General features: G+C 47.1%; 1 protein-coding gene across 1 annotated transcript in view; it reads right to left on the bottom strand.

Annotated features, from left to right (window-relative positions):
- AP4S1 (adaptor related protein complex 4 subunit sigma 1) overlaps window positions 1-15708 on the bottom strand; it is a 175446-nt gene that overhangs the window by 24635 nt on the left and 135103 nt on the right. The gene's annotated exons all lie outside the window — the stretch shown is intronic.

Genomic DNA, 15708 nt, shown 5'->3' with positions numbered 1-15708 from the left:
GACGGCCGTGATTGAACACGGCCGTCATGTGATCAGGAGGACCAATCACAGAGCCCTCCTGCCGATCTGAGATGCGCCGTGTCCCGGTGACATGGGCGCATCGGGATCGCGCCGCTGCGCGGGCACGCGCGATCCCGTTCCTCCTGATGGACGTTCCTGAACGTCCTATCAGGAGTAGACGGCTCCCACCCGGCCGTATATGTGCATTGGCCGGGTGGGAAGTGGTTAACAACAAAGCAGGCATTTCCTTTACACCTGCAAGTGCCTAATGACCAATCAATGCAGGAATAAAGCCAGTTTTAGTACATGGATTAAAATTTGTCTGGTTCAGCAGGGACTGGCTGAATTTTGATACATGTATGGGAAGGCTGGTTGTACACATGATGATCTATCGAACGACTTGTGTACAACCAGCCTGTTGGAAAATTTTCTCTTGATCAGCACCACTGGCTATATCTGCCTGTGCTGATCAGTGTATTCTGGCGGGGGGTCAGAATACAGTAGCTCAGCGGGAGGATTCCCCCATCCACATCGAATGAGGATGGGGGAATCGAGTCCTTTTCATTCAACCCACTGGTTGAACAAAATAAAAATGACTCATCATTGGATGGAGGAATCTGTTTGATTTTCTTTCCATCCACAGGCTGAATAGAAAGAAAATTATTAGTGTATGATCATCTTGAGTCCCAACGTCTATGTTTAACGTATAAAATGAGAGTGTATGTTGTTGCGCTTAGTGCCCTTAGTAGTGTCAGTAAAATAATTGTGTTTAATTATAAAGTGCAAACAAAGAATAAAATGCTCCTCCTTAGTGTCCTTGGTAAATAGTATTGGTGAATACACAAATATAAGTGGATCATACATAAATGCCAATATCAAAAAATCACTCACTGGTTCCTAGATATACTGTAATGCAGTGATTTTACCTGCAATGTGTACTGTAAAAAAATAAAAATAAAAAAAATCACAACTGAATGGCATAATCGCAAAGTCACAATATAGTTGCATAAACTGAAAAATTCCTTAAAAGTGCAACAGTCCATTATATTATGGTAAATGGTATTACTGAAAACACAAATATGAATGGATCATACATCAATATCAAAAAATCAAACCATGGTTCCTAGATATACTCTAATACAGTGAGCAACAGTGCGAATAAATGTGAAACACAATGTGTACTGTGAAGAATATGCGAAATCACAATGTCGCAATATAATCACATAAACTGAAAAAGCCCTTAAAAGTGCAACATGTGTAGAGTCAGGTGACACTGCTACACAGAGGAAGTGATTTGGGAAACTTTGCTGTCCATTACAGGAGCGGTCTGTTTTAGAGATGGCCTTGCGGTTCGCCCGGCGGTCAGTTCGTGGCGAACTTTGCTTGTTCGCAATTCGCCAAACCGGCGGACTTCTGCCGCTGTTCGCGGAGGACATATTTGTTTACATTGTGAAGAACTTTGTACAGGACAGCCAATTGAGACATTTCAGCACATGGACATACCCCCTACCTTATAAATAGACCTGATCTGGCGGCCATTTTACATTCTGTCTTTTGTCAGAGTAGGGAAAGGACACTGTGTGGAGCAGGGACAGTCAGTGTAATCACTAGCTATTGCTATTAGGTACACAAAAGTCCTTTTAAGGACTGGTATAGGTGTAAGGTATATAGGGCTGTAATACACTTATAATATACTTTCTTTCAAATATAGAAAGCATATTATAGTGCACTGCTGTGCTGCCGAGTGCTGACCGATTCTGCAGCTATCTTTTCTCAGTGTAGGGAGGGACAGTTTGGTGTTTAGAGCAGGGGCAGTTTGCAATTCACTAGCTACTAGGTCCACAAAGGTCCTTTTAAGGACTGGTGTATGTGTACAGTATATATGGTTGTTATACATTTATAATTTACTTTATTTCAAATATAGAAAGCATATTATATTGCACTGCATGCAGTGCTGCTGACCGATTCTGCAGCTGTCGTTTCTCAGTGTAGGGACAGTTTGGTGTTTGGAGCAGGGTCAGTCTGCAATTCACTAGCTACTAGCTAGCTACTATTAGGTCCACAAAGGTCCTTTTAAGGACTGGTATAGGTGTACATATTGGATGTGCAGTATATAGGGGTGTAATACACGTATAAAATACTTTCAAATATAGAAAGAATAGTATAGTGCATTTCCACTGTGCAGCATTGTGACTGCCGAGTGGTTCTGCAGCGATACTACAAAGAGTGACAAACGCAATTAGAAAAAAGTATGATAACTGGTGTGATAGACCAGTGCCCCCCCAAAACGACAGATTGAAGCGGGGAGTTATATACCTTCTTCCACATACATACTGCACTTCTCTAGAGACTTTTGTCATAGGGTCATTTAAAAAATAACAGGCAGAGGAAGAGGCAGGCCCTTCCGCAGGGGTGGTAGGGGTAGGGCAGGAGCAACAGGCAAATTGCAGAAGGTGCGTTCGATTACGTCAAAGGACGCACCAGACTTGGTTGAGTGGCTCACTCAGCCTTACTCTTCTGCACCCTCCTCATCCTCTCGATCTGCACCCTCTTCACTCTCTGCTGTGTCCACCCCCAAAGACACTACCACCAACACCACCATATACCCTCAGCTTGAGTCACAGGAATTATTTTCCGATCCATCACAAGACATTGCCGATGTGCAGCCATTATTGGCATTGGATCAGGAAGAGGAGGTAGCAACAACCACCACTCAGCAGTCTGACGACAGTACCCAGATCAGCCCAAGGAGGAGGTTGGTCCCCGGTGTTGCTGCCTACTCCGAGATCTCTAATTATAGCGGTGGGGAAGGTGACGTCGATGATGACGTGTCTAGTGATGTCACGTGGGTGCCCACAAGAGAGGAAGAGGAGGGGAGTTCAGAGGGAGATATGGACCAGCAGATAGGGAGGAGAAGCAGGCAAAACTTACATTGCACAGGAGGGACAAACCAGACTGCTAATGTATCAGGAGTGAGGCCTCAACCATGTGGGTGTTTGTTAATGCGTGTGCTGCTGACAATAGCGTTGTCATCTGCAGCCTTTGCAGTCAACGCATACGTCGCGGTAAACCCAACACTCCCCTAGGGGCGACCGCCTTAAGAAGGCACATGAGCTGCCATCACCGAGCCCAGTGGGAGCAATGGAACTCACAAAGCCACACTCCAGGCTCTCATCGTCCAGCCTCTTCTACTTCTCCTCCTCAGAATGGTCTTCCACTCCACCTTCCATCATGCCATCCTCACGTTTTTCTGGAAAAGGGCAGGCTTCCGTGGGCCAAATGTTCAAGCGTAAAAAAAATGATCAGGCCGGATAACCCTCTTGCCCAACGGTTGACCGCTGGCTTGTCAGAACTGATAGCCCGTAAAACTATTTCCATATAAACTGGTGGACTCGGAGGCCTTTCGAAAATTTGTGGCCATTGGAACACAATGGAAGGTCCCAGGAAGGAAGTATTTCTCACAGAAAGGCATCCCAGAGCTATATGGCTATGTTCAGCGGCAAGTGAATGTATCTCTGGAACACAGTGTCGGTGCCAAGATACATCTGACCACAGACACGTGGTCTAGCAAACAGGGGCAGAGAAGGTATATAACTTTTAACTGCTCACTGGGTGAACCTTCTGACGGCTGTCAAGCATGTAACCCGTGGTACCCATGTAGATTTGGTTTTACCGCCACGGATTGCATGCAGGCCTGGCTCTTCTTCTCCTCCTCTTACTCCATCCTCCCTCTCCTCCTCGGCTGACTCCTCCTTTTTTGCTGCTAGCGTCTCTTCCACTGCGCCGCCCAAGATCCCCAGAACCTATTCGACATGCCAGGTGAGACGTTGCCATGCTGTGCTGCGTCTGTTGTGCCTGGAAGCCAAGAGCCACACTGGCCCGGCACTCTTTTCAGCTTTGCGTTCACAGGCAAATCAGTGGCTAACACCGCTCAATTTGACAGTTGGTAAAGTGGTGTGCGACAATGGTGCCAATCTACATTGAAACAGGGCAAAATTACGCACGTGCCATGCATGGAACACGTCTTAAACTTGGTCGTGCAGCGATTCGTTGTCAAATACCCTGGGGTCCAGGACATCTTGCGGCAGGCAAGGAAAATCTCGGCCCATTTCAGAAGATCTTACACGGCCATGGCTCGCCTTGCTGACATTCAGCGGCGACACAATCTGCCGGTCAGACGTCTTATTTGCGATTGCCTGACCTTCTATATGCTTGATAACTGCACGTTTCTGCTGGAGCAGCCTAAACGTCTACCTGTACGAACTCTGCAGCAGAACAGGTTCTGGGAGCTTGGTTTTTTTCACCGCGCCAGTGGCTGCTTATGCACAACGCATGCAGACTTCTGCATTTGATGAGATCACCAAACTGGTCAGTCGCAGCCATGGCGCCATCAGTGACATGGTACCTTATGCATTCTTTATGGAGTGTCCATTGCGTCGTGTCATTGATCAAGCCATGGAGGAGCAGGAGCAGGAAGATGTGGAAGTCGCAATGCTGGATGAATTCCCAGGAGGGGTCTACTCTATCTGAGACAAGTCAACAGCAGGAGTCTGAAGAGGAGTCAGAGGAGGATGGTGCCGGGGCGGATGAGGAGGAGCAAGAAGAGCATGCTTTAAACCTTTCTGGGATCCCTGTTGTGCGTGGATGGGCAGAGGATAACAAGGAGGACGACATTATGTTGGATGATGAGCAGGAGCCAGGCCACCACACCGCTTCCAGTTTAGTGCAAATGGGGGCCTTCATGCTCCAGTGTTTTAACAGGGACCCACGTATAAAAAGCATAAGGGTCAAGGACCAGTACTGGGTGGCAACGTACTTATACCCCCGGTACAAACACAAAATGGTGGAAATGTTACCACCATCACAGAGGGCTGTTAGAATGGAGCACTTCCAGGCCTTGCTTCGAGAAATGCTGCATTCTGCTTTTGCGTGCGCTGGCAGGAGGAATTCCCACTCCCAGAGAAAGAGTTGCGGGTACCAATCCAACAGCGCCTGCAAGAAGAGGCCAGTTTGAAGATGTGTTGGTGACTTCTGATATGAGGTCATTCTTTCAGCCGACCCATCGACAGGTCTCATCCGGATCCAGCATCAGGGAACGCCTAGACCAACAGGTGTCCGACTACATCGGGTTAACGGCCGATGTGGACGCTCTGAGAAGTGATGAACCCCTGGACTACTGGGTGGGCAGGCTTGACCTCTGGCCAGAGCTTGCCCAATTTACAATGGAACTGTTGGCTTGCCCCTCGTCCAGTGTCATGTCCGAAAGGACGTTCAGCACAGCAGCGGGGATCGTGACCGATAAGCGCACTCACCTAGCTCACGACAGTGTTGACTACCTCACATTTATAAAAATGAATGAGGCATGGATCTCGGAGGAATTCAACACATGTGACCAGTAGACCATGTATATCTCTATAAACTATTTATTTAATCGAGCACAGACCTTTTTTCTACATTTGGCTCACTTCCTTATACAAAAAAACAACACCGTACTATATGCCCGTACCCTCCTGTTTGAAGAGTTTGAGCGGTGTCATATTTTTGGGGCCCAGCAGCGAGTTTCTGGTATCAGTGCTGGTGTCAGTGCTCTCTATCATGGTGCTGGTGTCAGTGCTCTCTCTCTTTCTCGGTGCTGGTGTCAGTGCTCTCTCTCTTTCTCTGTGCTGGTGTCGGTGCTCTCCATCACGGTGCTGGTGTCAGTGCAATCCATCACGGTGCTGGTGTCAGTGCACTCCATCACGGTGCTGGTGTCAGTGCACTCCATCACGGTGCTGGTGTCAGTGCACTCCATCACGGTGCTGGTGTCAGTGCACTCCATCACGGTGCTGGTGTCAGTGCTCTATATCACGGTGCTGGTGATCATCTCCTGCACCCTCTTCATAGCCTACCCTGACCTTTCCTCTCCTCCATTGCCTTCATGCGCTCCTGAGTCCTGAATTGTGAAAATTTCACAGATAAAAAAAGAATGCTTGTAGTTGTCGATCCCAGATTCACTTCATACATGTGTTATGTCAGTGGCTATGTGGTGGGACTATGTGTGCACAGCTAGTAAGTATTTTGTGGCTGAAAATATGACCTACAGGTTTTTAAAGTTCGCCTGCCATTGAAGTCAATGGGGCCCACCAAGAACTTTGCGGTTTGCAAACTTTTGGCCACGTTCACGAAACGTCCCGTCTGAAGTTCGTCCATCTCTACTCTCTATCCCGGGGCTGGTGTGGTGTTAATGCTCTCTATTACGAAAATATCACAAAATATAAAATATTCCATGAACTCAACATGCCTCTCAGCAAATAGCTTGGGGTGTCTACTTTCTAAAATGGGGTCATTTGTGGGGGTTTTGTGCCATCTTGGCATTTTATGGCCTTCAAAACTGTAATAGGTAGTGAGGAGTAAAATCAAAAATTTACGCCCTTAGAAAGCCTGAAGGCGGTGCTTGGATTTCGGGGCCCCGTACGCGGCTAGGCTCCCAAAAAGTCCCACACATGTGGTATCCCCGTACTCAGGAGAAGCAGCAGAATTTATTTTGGGGTGTAATTTTACATATGCCCATGGCATGTGTGAGAGATATATCATTAAGTGAAAACTTTGTGTAAAAAAAAAAAAAATTTTCATTTGTCATTATTCAAATTTCCCGCAACTTGTGGCAAAATATAAAATATTCCATGGACTCAACATGCCTCTCAGCAAATAGCTTGGGGTGTCTACTTTCTAAAATGGGGTCATTTGTGGGGGTTTTGTGCCATCTTGGCATTTTATGGCCTTCAAAACTGTGATAGGTAGTGAGGAGTGAAATTACAAATGTATGCCCTTAGAAATCCTGAAGGCGGTGCTTGGCTTTCGGGGCCCCGTACGCGGGTAGGCTTCCAAAAAGTCGACCACATGTGGTATCTCCGTACTCAGGAGAAGCAGCAGAATGTATTTTGGGGTACAATTCCACATATAACCATGGCATGTGTAAGCAATATATCATTTAGTGACAACTTTGTGTAAAAAAAAAAAAAAAATTTTTCATTTGTCATTATTCAATCGCTTGAGGCAAAAAAATAAAACATTCAATGGGCTCAACATGCCTCTTATCAATATCCTTAGGGTGTCTACTTTCCAAAATGGGGTCATTTGGGGGGGTTTTGTACTGCCCTGCCATTTTAGCACCTCAAGAAATGAGATAGGCAGTCATAAACTAAAAGCTGCGTAAATTCCAGAAAATGTACCTCAGTTTGTAGATGTGACAACTTTTGCGCAAACCAATAAATATACAGTTGACTTTTTTTTTTTACCAAAGACATGTGGCTGAATAAATTTTGGCCTAAATGTATGACTAAAATTGAGGTTTATTGGATTTTTCTAATAACAAAAAGTAGAAAATATCATTTTTTTTTCAAAATTTACGGTCTTTTTACGTTTATATCGCAAAAAATAAAAATCGCAGAGTCAGTCAAATACCTTTAAAAGAAAGCTCTATTTGTGGGAAAAAAAGGACGCAAATTTTGTTTGGGTACAACATTGCATGACCGCGCAATTACCAGTTAAAGCAGCGCAGTGCCAAATTGTAAAAAGACCTCTGGTCATTGACCAGCAAAATGGTCCGGTCTGAAAGTGGTTAAAGAAATATAGTGTAAGCTTAAGTTCAGCTACAATTTGTTAATCAAGTCCATCTTAATATGCTAGTCTAAAACTACCCTCTCCCCAGACTGAAAATGCTGCTGTTCTGAAGGTGTCACCTGTCATTCCTTGTGACCTTAACTCGTTCGCTACCACTGAGGTGGTCAGACCATTTTTGCAATTTGTCCTTAGATTTTTTTTGATTTTTCATGTATAGCCTTCAGAATTTGTCAAAGATCTCCCAAACTACTACTGTTACTTATTCTTTAGACCCTGCGGCATTTGCGCAAATTTTTATCAGACCAATATATTTGTAAAAAATACACTAAAACCATTATTAGCAGTACATTTTACAAAATTCCTACTAAATATAAAAGCTTAACCTGTATTGAGTTAATAAATAACAAAATATTTGTGACTTTTAAATTGTGTCTTTTTGCGAAATGGTGAAAATTGAACAGACGCAAAAGTGTAAATATCCAAATTTCTCTAAAAATCTAAAGGTTTTAATTTTTTCCCTAGCAGCTTTCAGAATTTGTGAAAGTCCTGCAAAACCATATAATCTGAAAGCATATGACCTCTAGAATAAAAAGAAAGTGCTACTGAATTTTTTTGGACCCCGCAGAATTTGCGCAAATGTTTATAAAACAAAAAATACACAAACCATTATTTGCATATAAAAACACAGCTAAAAATTCCTGCTAAATCCCTACTAAATATAAAAATGTAACCTGTATTGAGTTAATAAATAAATACTTGTTCATTTTAAATTGCACCTTTTTTTTTTTGGGCTATCCGTCGCCATCCACCCACCATCGTGCACAATCCGCCCTTTTAAACCACCCCAACCGGACCACATCCTTCCGCTGCAGTGTCCCGGGCGCTTATTTTAAAGAAATACGACTCACGGCCGCCCGTGATTTGCCGCTGTAATCCCCTCCAGCCGCCGCCATCTTTGGCCTCCAGGAGACACAGGAGCCACATCGGCGGGAGAGGTAAGGGGCTGCCATCGGTCCCCTCCCATCATCTTCCCTCTTGCCCGGGTCTCGCTTGGAGCGGTCCCGGGCCTCCGCAGCCCTCGGGGAGTCCGCGGTCGGCTTCGGCCTAGTGCGGCCTACCAAGGCCTAGTAATCCCCGGAGTTTCCTGCAGCTGCTGCCCGGAAACGCACTCCATGGCCGTTCCGGCCTACAATTGCGGCCGAGGACTAATTCATTACACCGTCCTGGCCACCTTCTCACCCCCTCCTCACAGAGGCTTGCTCTGCTGGTCATTTAATTACGGTTTTCAAAAAGCACTTGACTGTTACCCTCAGCTTGCTTTCTCTGGCCTAATATTCCAGGCATCCACACTACAAGCATCCCCTGCAGCCTTAGGCCGCGTACACACGGGCGGACTGTTCGCCCAACTTTGTCCGCTGAACAGTGTTTCAGCGGACAGTCCGCTCGTGTGTGGGTTTCAGCGGACAGTCTGACGAACAAAGTTTTTAGGAATTCCCGTAAGACAGTCCGCTGAAACTTGGTTTGAGCGGACAGTCCGCTCGTGTGTAGGCTTGTTCGTCAAACTAAGTTCCGCGCATGCTCAGAAAGGATTTACACGCCGAAGGTTGCATTGCAGTGTATAGGACGTCGTTTTTCTAGTCCCGTCGTACGTGCCATTCACGTCATCACGCACGCTTTCAGCGGACTGTTCGTTCATCGTGTGTGGCCAAGTCCGCTCATGCAAATTTTGAGCGGACTGTTTGTCGGATTGTTTGACAAACTAAGTTGGGCGAACAGTCCGCCCGTGTGTACGCGGCCTTATATTCCCTTTGCTTACCAAATTTACTCTGGCTCTCACTGTATACTCACTCACCTTATTGGAGCAGGAGCCTGACAAATTTGCATTGCTTCTACCTGGATAAGCTGTCAATCATCCCAGATAATAAGCCAGTATACCTCCCGGAATCACTCCAGTGGGGGTCACCTTGAACTCTCTCACGATTGCAACTGCATGGCCACATCTTGCCATATGCAAGATCCTCCTGAATGATCTAAATTTTCACTTCTAAGGGCATGGCCTGACGTATGGAGAGGTGAGACGTGCCTGCACTCAGCTCCCGGCTCCCCCGGCTCCACGGACCTCCTATCGGCCTGTAAACCGGACAAACACAGCTCCATGGGGAAAGACAAGCTCCAGGCACCTAAGGGCGGCAGTGGACACCATCCAGGAGGGGATTTGGATGATTATTTTGGCCGTGGAAGGTTGTCTTCAGAGCGCCGGCCGGAATCCAAGATGGCGTCGGCCCCTCCATCCCCAGCGTGCTCTGAATCGGCCCTGCACTCTCAGGTGAGCTCCCACAGCCTGCTCTCACACCCTGAGGACACTGACTTCTCCCCCAAGCTTACAAGAAGCAGATCTAATGTCTCCCTAGGATCAGGGGAAGGGTGGGACATGGAAGCACAGATCAGATCCCTGCACAGCTACATGAGTTCTCTGCCCACTAAAGCTGACTTTGAACACTGTGTGCACAGGATTGAGGAAACTTATAGGAAAGAGATTTCTGACTTGAGAAAAGATGTGGGGGTACGCTTTGAAGATGTGGAAACCACAGTAGATGGCCTGCGGGACACTGTACAATCACATGATAAGATCCTCAATACCCACACAGTCATGCTCCAGCAACTCTCATATCAGCAGGACGACCTCGAAAATCGCAGTCGCCGCAACAACATACACATACGGGGAATAGCCGAGTCGGTTGACCCCAAGAATTTACCTGCAGCTGTGACGGCCATCTTTAACCAAATACTCCAACGCCCCAAAGATGACCCGATCGAACTGGACCGAGTACACCGTACCTCGGGCCCCCGCACCCCTGACCCCTCCTTTGTACTTGACATCTTGTGCCGTGTCCATTTATACAAAATAAAGGAGAACATTATGAGGGCCGCCAGCACACAGCAGTCGATTCTCTTCAACAAAACACCCGTCATGCTCCCTGATCTCTCCCGCCAAACACTGGCGATGCAGGAAATCCCTGAGACCCCTCACGCAACTCCTACAATCAAGGCAGATCAAATACCAATGGTGTTTCCCGTTCCATCTTCCAGTCCACCAATACGTGTAAAACAGCCATATTTCGTACATTGGGAGACCTGCCTACATTCCTCAGCACGCTTGAACTGCCTCAAGTTGCACTACCCGACTGGCCGTTTGCACCGACCACCCCAGTTCTACCCTACACCCCGCAATGGCAGAAGCAAGGTCGCAAGCGCACCCCTCGGTCTCCGCAGCATCAGGACCACAATGACTGAAACGATCCAGTGGGCCTCCCCGGGCCTATTTTTTCTTCCCACCACTGGGGTCCTCCCCTGTGATGTGCTTGGACCCGTATGGGTCAGATAGCTCACTCGCTGAATAACCTTCTTGTTTACAGGTTTTTTTGTGTATCTTACATGCCTTCTGTTGCTGTGCCCCCCCTTCCCTATCCCTACAGTTGGAGTGCTCCACTATAACTTTTTCAATCATCAATGTACAGGTTTCAGGACTTGTCCTTGCACTCCACTGCCTGCAACAGCCCCCTCTGTGTTGCCCTTGCCAAAACTTTACAGTTATTGCTATATTTAGTCTGATCCCTTCATAGGGCCTGTTGCATATCCATATCCCCTATGACACATAGATGTTATCTATTTTATGCCGGTTTACAAATGCATTTATTGATGACCGCTAAGATAATTTTCATTATTATGTTATTTGGTTCACTCTTCAGGTCGCAACTGATTTTGATCTACACGTGGGGCCGGGGTGCAGGGAGCTGCCTGGCTCTGTGGTCTCGCTTTGCACCCCCCCGCCCCCTTATGGTTTTTTTTTGTTTATTTCTCACCCCCCAGTGATCCCATGGTCACTGTGGAGTGCACTGATTTGTGCCCTTACTACTTGCCTTTTGGAGTCACCTAGTGGCCTTTTTTGTTTTTGTTCTGACTACTCCTTTTTTCTGCCTGACCTATTGGGCCCATCTCCCACAATTGATGCTTACAAAAAATGTGTTACTTGTATCCCTATTTGTTGTAGTGGGAGAAAATGGCCGTGATTATAATTGTTGGTACTTCCTACACAAGGTTACTGTACTGTCTTTCCTCTCTCTTCTTACTTTTTTCTCCCTTCCGTCTTCTCTTTACCTATGCCCTCCCACCCTTTCCCCCCTCCCTTATCCCCCATGACCAAACACTATTCCCGTTCCCTATCCCAACAGGGTTCACCCATAGCGTCACTTATCACACTGATCCTGAACTCCACCCTTATGACCCCCCATGGCTAGTGATGGTCCAATAACCTTCGCTTCCTTTAACTGTAGAGGTTTCAACACACCAGAGAAGCGGAGCCAGACGCTCTACCATTTTCATAAAAAGCATACGAAAATTCTGCTACTCCAAGAAACACACTTTTGCGCAGGGACAATTCCAGCCCTGCGCAATAGGTATTACTCACAATGGTTTCACAGTGTTAATCCTCAGGCCAAATCTAAGGTGGTATCTGTTGCCTTTCATAAATCTTTTAACCCGGAGGTTCTGGATTCTCTCATAGATGACTCGGGTCGTTACATATTTCTGAAACTGAAACTAAACTATTTTCTTTTCACAGTGGCTAACATCTACGTGCGCCAGGCTCGGTTCCTCTCTTCAGTCCTCACCAGACTATCCTCCTTTGGAGGGCCAGCTCTCGTCATTGGAGGTGATCTCAATATTGTCCTATCCCCATCCGCAGACACATCCTCGGCTAAGTCTTCTGTTCCTTACTCCACCTTGACACGTATCAAATCACTCTTACATTCCTCCCATCTGGTGGATGCCTGGCACGTCCAGCATCCCACAGATAGGGATTACAGTTATTTTTCAGTTGCACACAACTCCTACAGTAGATTAGACCACTTTCTCATATCACAATCACTTCTAGACACACCTCTCCAAACATTGATCGGTAACATACTGTGGTCCGACCATGCCCCCATCTATCTGACTCTAGTTCGCCCCCCTGCTACCCGCCGGGGGGGCGAGCTGGAGACTTAACAACAATTTGCTATGGGACACTGTGTGTGTAACAGATGTCTAAAACCATAAAAGACTTTATAGGTGACCACTCATCTGACACGACTTCCCCCTTAAACCAATGGGACACACTCAAATGTGTGATACGGGGTACCCTTATACAGCACGGTTCTCGCCTTAAGAAGGCCCGAGCTAATGACATACGCAAACTCCTCACTACAATAGCTGAACTCGAACCCCTCCACAAACGAGAACTAGACCCTGCTATTTTTGTTCAGCTTTCCAATGCCCGCAGAGACCTACTCCAGCTCCTAGATGCGCACTCCTTAATCGCCAGGGACAAAGCAAAAAAACACTTCTACTCACTGGCGAATAAATGTAAGCACCTGGCGAGGATCATTCACCCTAGACCCCCACGACATTCTATCCCCTTTATCGTTCAACTGGATCACACGAAAACATTTAACACCTCTGGGATATCTGCATCCTTCAGGCAATACTACTCACAGCTATATAACCTCACGACCCCACACAAGATTATATTCTGGAGACTGCCCTACCTACTGTTGACAAAGCGGACACGACAGCCCTCGATGAGCCCCTGATTACCTCTGAATTCTTACAGGCCATCAAAGCCCTTAAAGTGGGCAAATGCCCGGGTCCTGACGGCTTACGCCCCGGTTTTACAAAACCTTTGCCCCCCAACTTGCACCCCTTCTGACAAAGGCCTTTAACTCGGTGGACAGTTCCAACCTCCCCTCCAAAGAATCTTTATCTGCCAACATCTCTATTACCCCTAAACCGGGCAAGGACCCATCCCAGTGCAGCAGCTATAGGTCCATTTCCATACTTAAAGAGGAAGTAAACCCTTCCAAACAACTTGGACCTATAGGTAAGCCTAGATTAAGGCTTACCTGTAGGTCCAAGCAATATCTCCTAAACCTATATGGTTTAGGAGATATTTGCCCAAAAATGGGCACCGCTGTCTACGGCGCATGCGCCGTAGACAGCGGTGCGCAGGCGCACTAAATGCGGCAAATCCAAGAATGGATTTGCCTAATTTGTCGACTCCCGTGCGCATGCGCGGGAGTGACGTCATCGCGGCTTCGCCGTATGGCAGCGGCGGAGCTGTGAGACGCGACTCCCGTGCGCATGCGCGGGAGTGACGTCATCGCGGCTGCGCCGCTGTGATTCGTCGGAGCTGCGAGACGCCACCAGCAACATGGATGCGGCGGACTACAGGGGACAGCGGCGACTTCGCTGGCTCCTGTGTCAGGTAAGTGACACATAATGAGCTACTATGCGATGCATAGTAGTCCATTATGCTTTACCTTTGCAGGGAAAAAAAGAGGAAGTAAACCCATCAGGGTTTACTTCCTCTTTAACATAGGTATTAGGTTATTCGCAAAAGTTCTAGCTACCAGTTTGTCCCCTCTACTACCTAAAATTATCCATAATGATCAAGTGGGGTTTGCCCCTGGTAGAGAGGCTAGGGACAACACCACCAAAACGATACACCTTATATCCCTGATCCAACGTAAATGCCTGAAAGCTTGCCTTTTATCTTTCGACGCTAAGAAGGCCTTCGATAGGGTCAGCTGGAGGTTTCTACAGCTGTCCCTAGAACAGCTTGGCCTCGGAGTTTCCTTCATCTCTAAAGTTATGTCCCTATATTCCCGACCCTCAGCTACGGTCCTAGTCAACGGTACCACATCGGCTCCCTTTGACATTGCAAATGGCACCAGGCAGGGCTGCCCCCTGTCCCCCCTCCTCTTTGTAATCATAATTGAACATCTGGCCTGCACCATACGTCAAAACCCCTCCATTCTCGGTATTCAAACTCCATCTGCACACCACAAACTTTCCCTGTATGCCAACGACCTCCTAGTGTATATCCAGAATCCACACATCTCACTGCCATCCCTGCTTAGGGAATTCCAACGTTTTGGCACCCATAGTAACTTTAAGATTAATATAGCTAAGAGGGAAGCCCTTAATATATCCCTCACCCCCTCCACCCTGTCCCTTCTAAAATCGAATTTCTCATTTAGATGGCAAACCAAGGGGATCTCTTACTTAGGGATCATTATACCCTCAAATCTAGCTAACTTGTTCTCCCTAAACTATATTCCCCTACTCTCCCGAATACGGAAAGACCTTGGGGAGTGGGGTGGGTCTTCACTGCCATGGTTCGGAAGGATCAATACGCTAAAGATGGACACCTTACCCAAATTCCTGTATTTATTCCAAACGGTTCCCATCCACGTCCCAAAATAATTTTTTACCTCCCTGCGCTCACTAGCCACCAGATTCATGTGGAACCGGGGACTTCCCAGGGTTAAATTTAAATTGCTTACGCTTGCGAAGACAATGGGAGGAAAAGGTCTCTCTGATTTTGAGACCTACCATACAGCTGCTCATATGACTCGCATCCTAATATGGTTCCCCCGCCCTTTCTGCAAGGCTTCGGTGGCCGTTGAACAGGACCTCTCTCCTGTAGACCTCCGGGCTCTTTTATGGGGTTACAAACGCGACTACACGTGCTTGACATCCTTATCCCCACTGACTTTGGCCTCCTTGAAGCTATGGTATAGGAAAGGACTTAACATCACCCTCTCCTCTGACCAGGCCCCCTGATGTCCCTTTTTGACCATCCCGCTCTTCCACAAGGTATATGGGCAGCCTCCCTAGGGTCCTTTAAACGCACGGAGTGGCCACAAGCTTAAACATTTGTACACTCCTCGCAGGGGACTCCGGCCCCTCCGGCAGGCCCTGGAGACTGGCTCACAGCCTTACATATGTCCACATTTACCAAACACCTACACTCCTCCTCTCAAATACATCGCAAGCATACCAGCTTTGAGGAACTATGTTCGCTTCCAGAAACTCCCAAACACCTCCTTTCCTCCTTATATAACCTAATACAGACTTTAGCACAAGATCAACTCCCGCACTACACTAGGATGTGGTCTGCGGACCTGGGTGAAGACATCTCTGTGCCGGAATGGCAAACCTCTTTTCATTTCACGCATAAGTCAACCATCTCCTGCTACTCTCAAGAAAAGAACTACAAGCTCTGGT

Source organism: Lithobates pipiens, unplaced genomic scaffold (genome assembly GCF_037356315.1).
Source record: "Lithobates pipiens isolate NorthernLeopardFrog02 unplaced genomic scaffold, aLitPip1_a1.2 Scaffold_30, whole genome shotgun sequence".
NCBI lineage: Eukaryota > Metazoa > Chordata > Amphibia > Anura > Ranidae > Lithobates > Lithobates pipiens.
The sequence above is the reverse complement of the archived record's forward strand: the minus strand, read 5'-3'. Positions and strand labels throughout refer to the sequence as shown.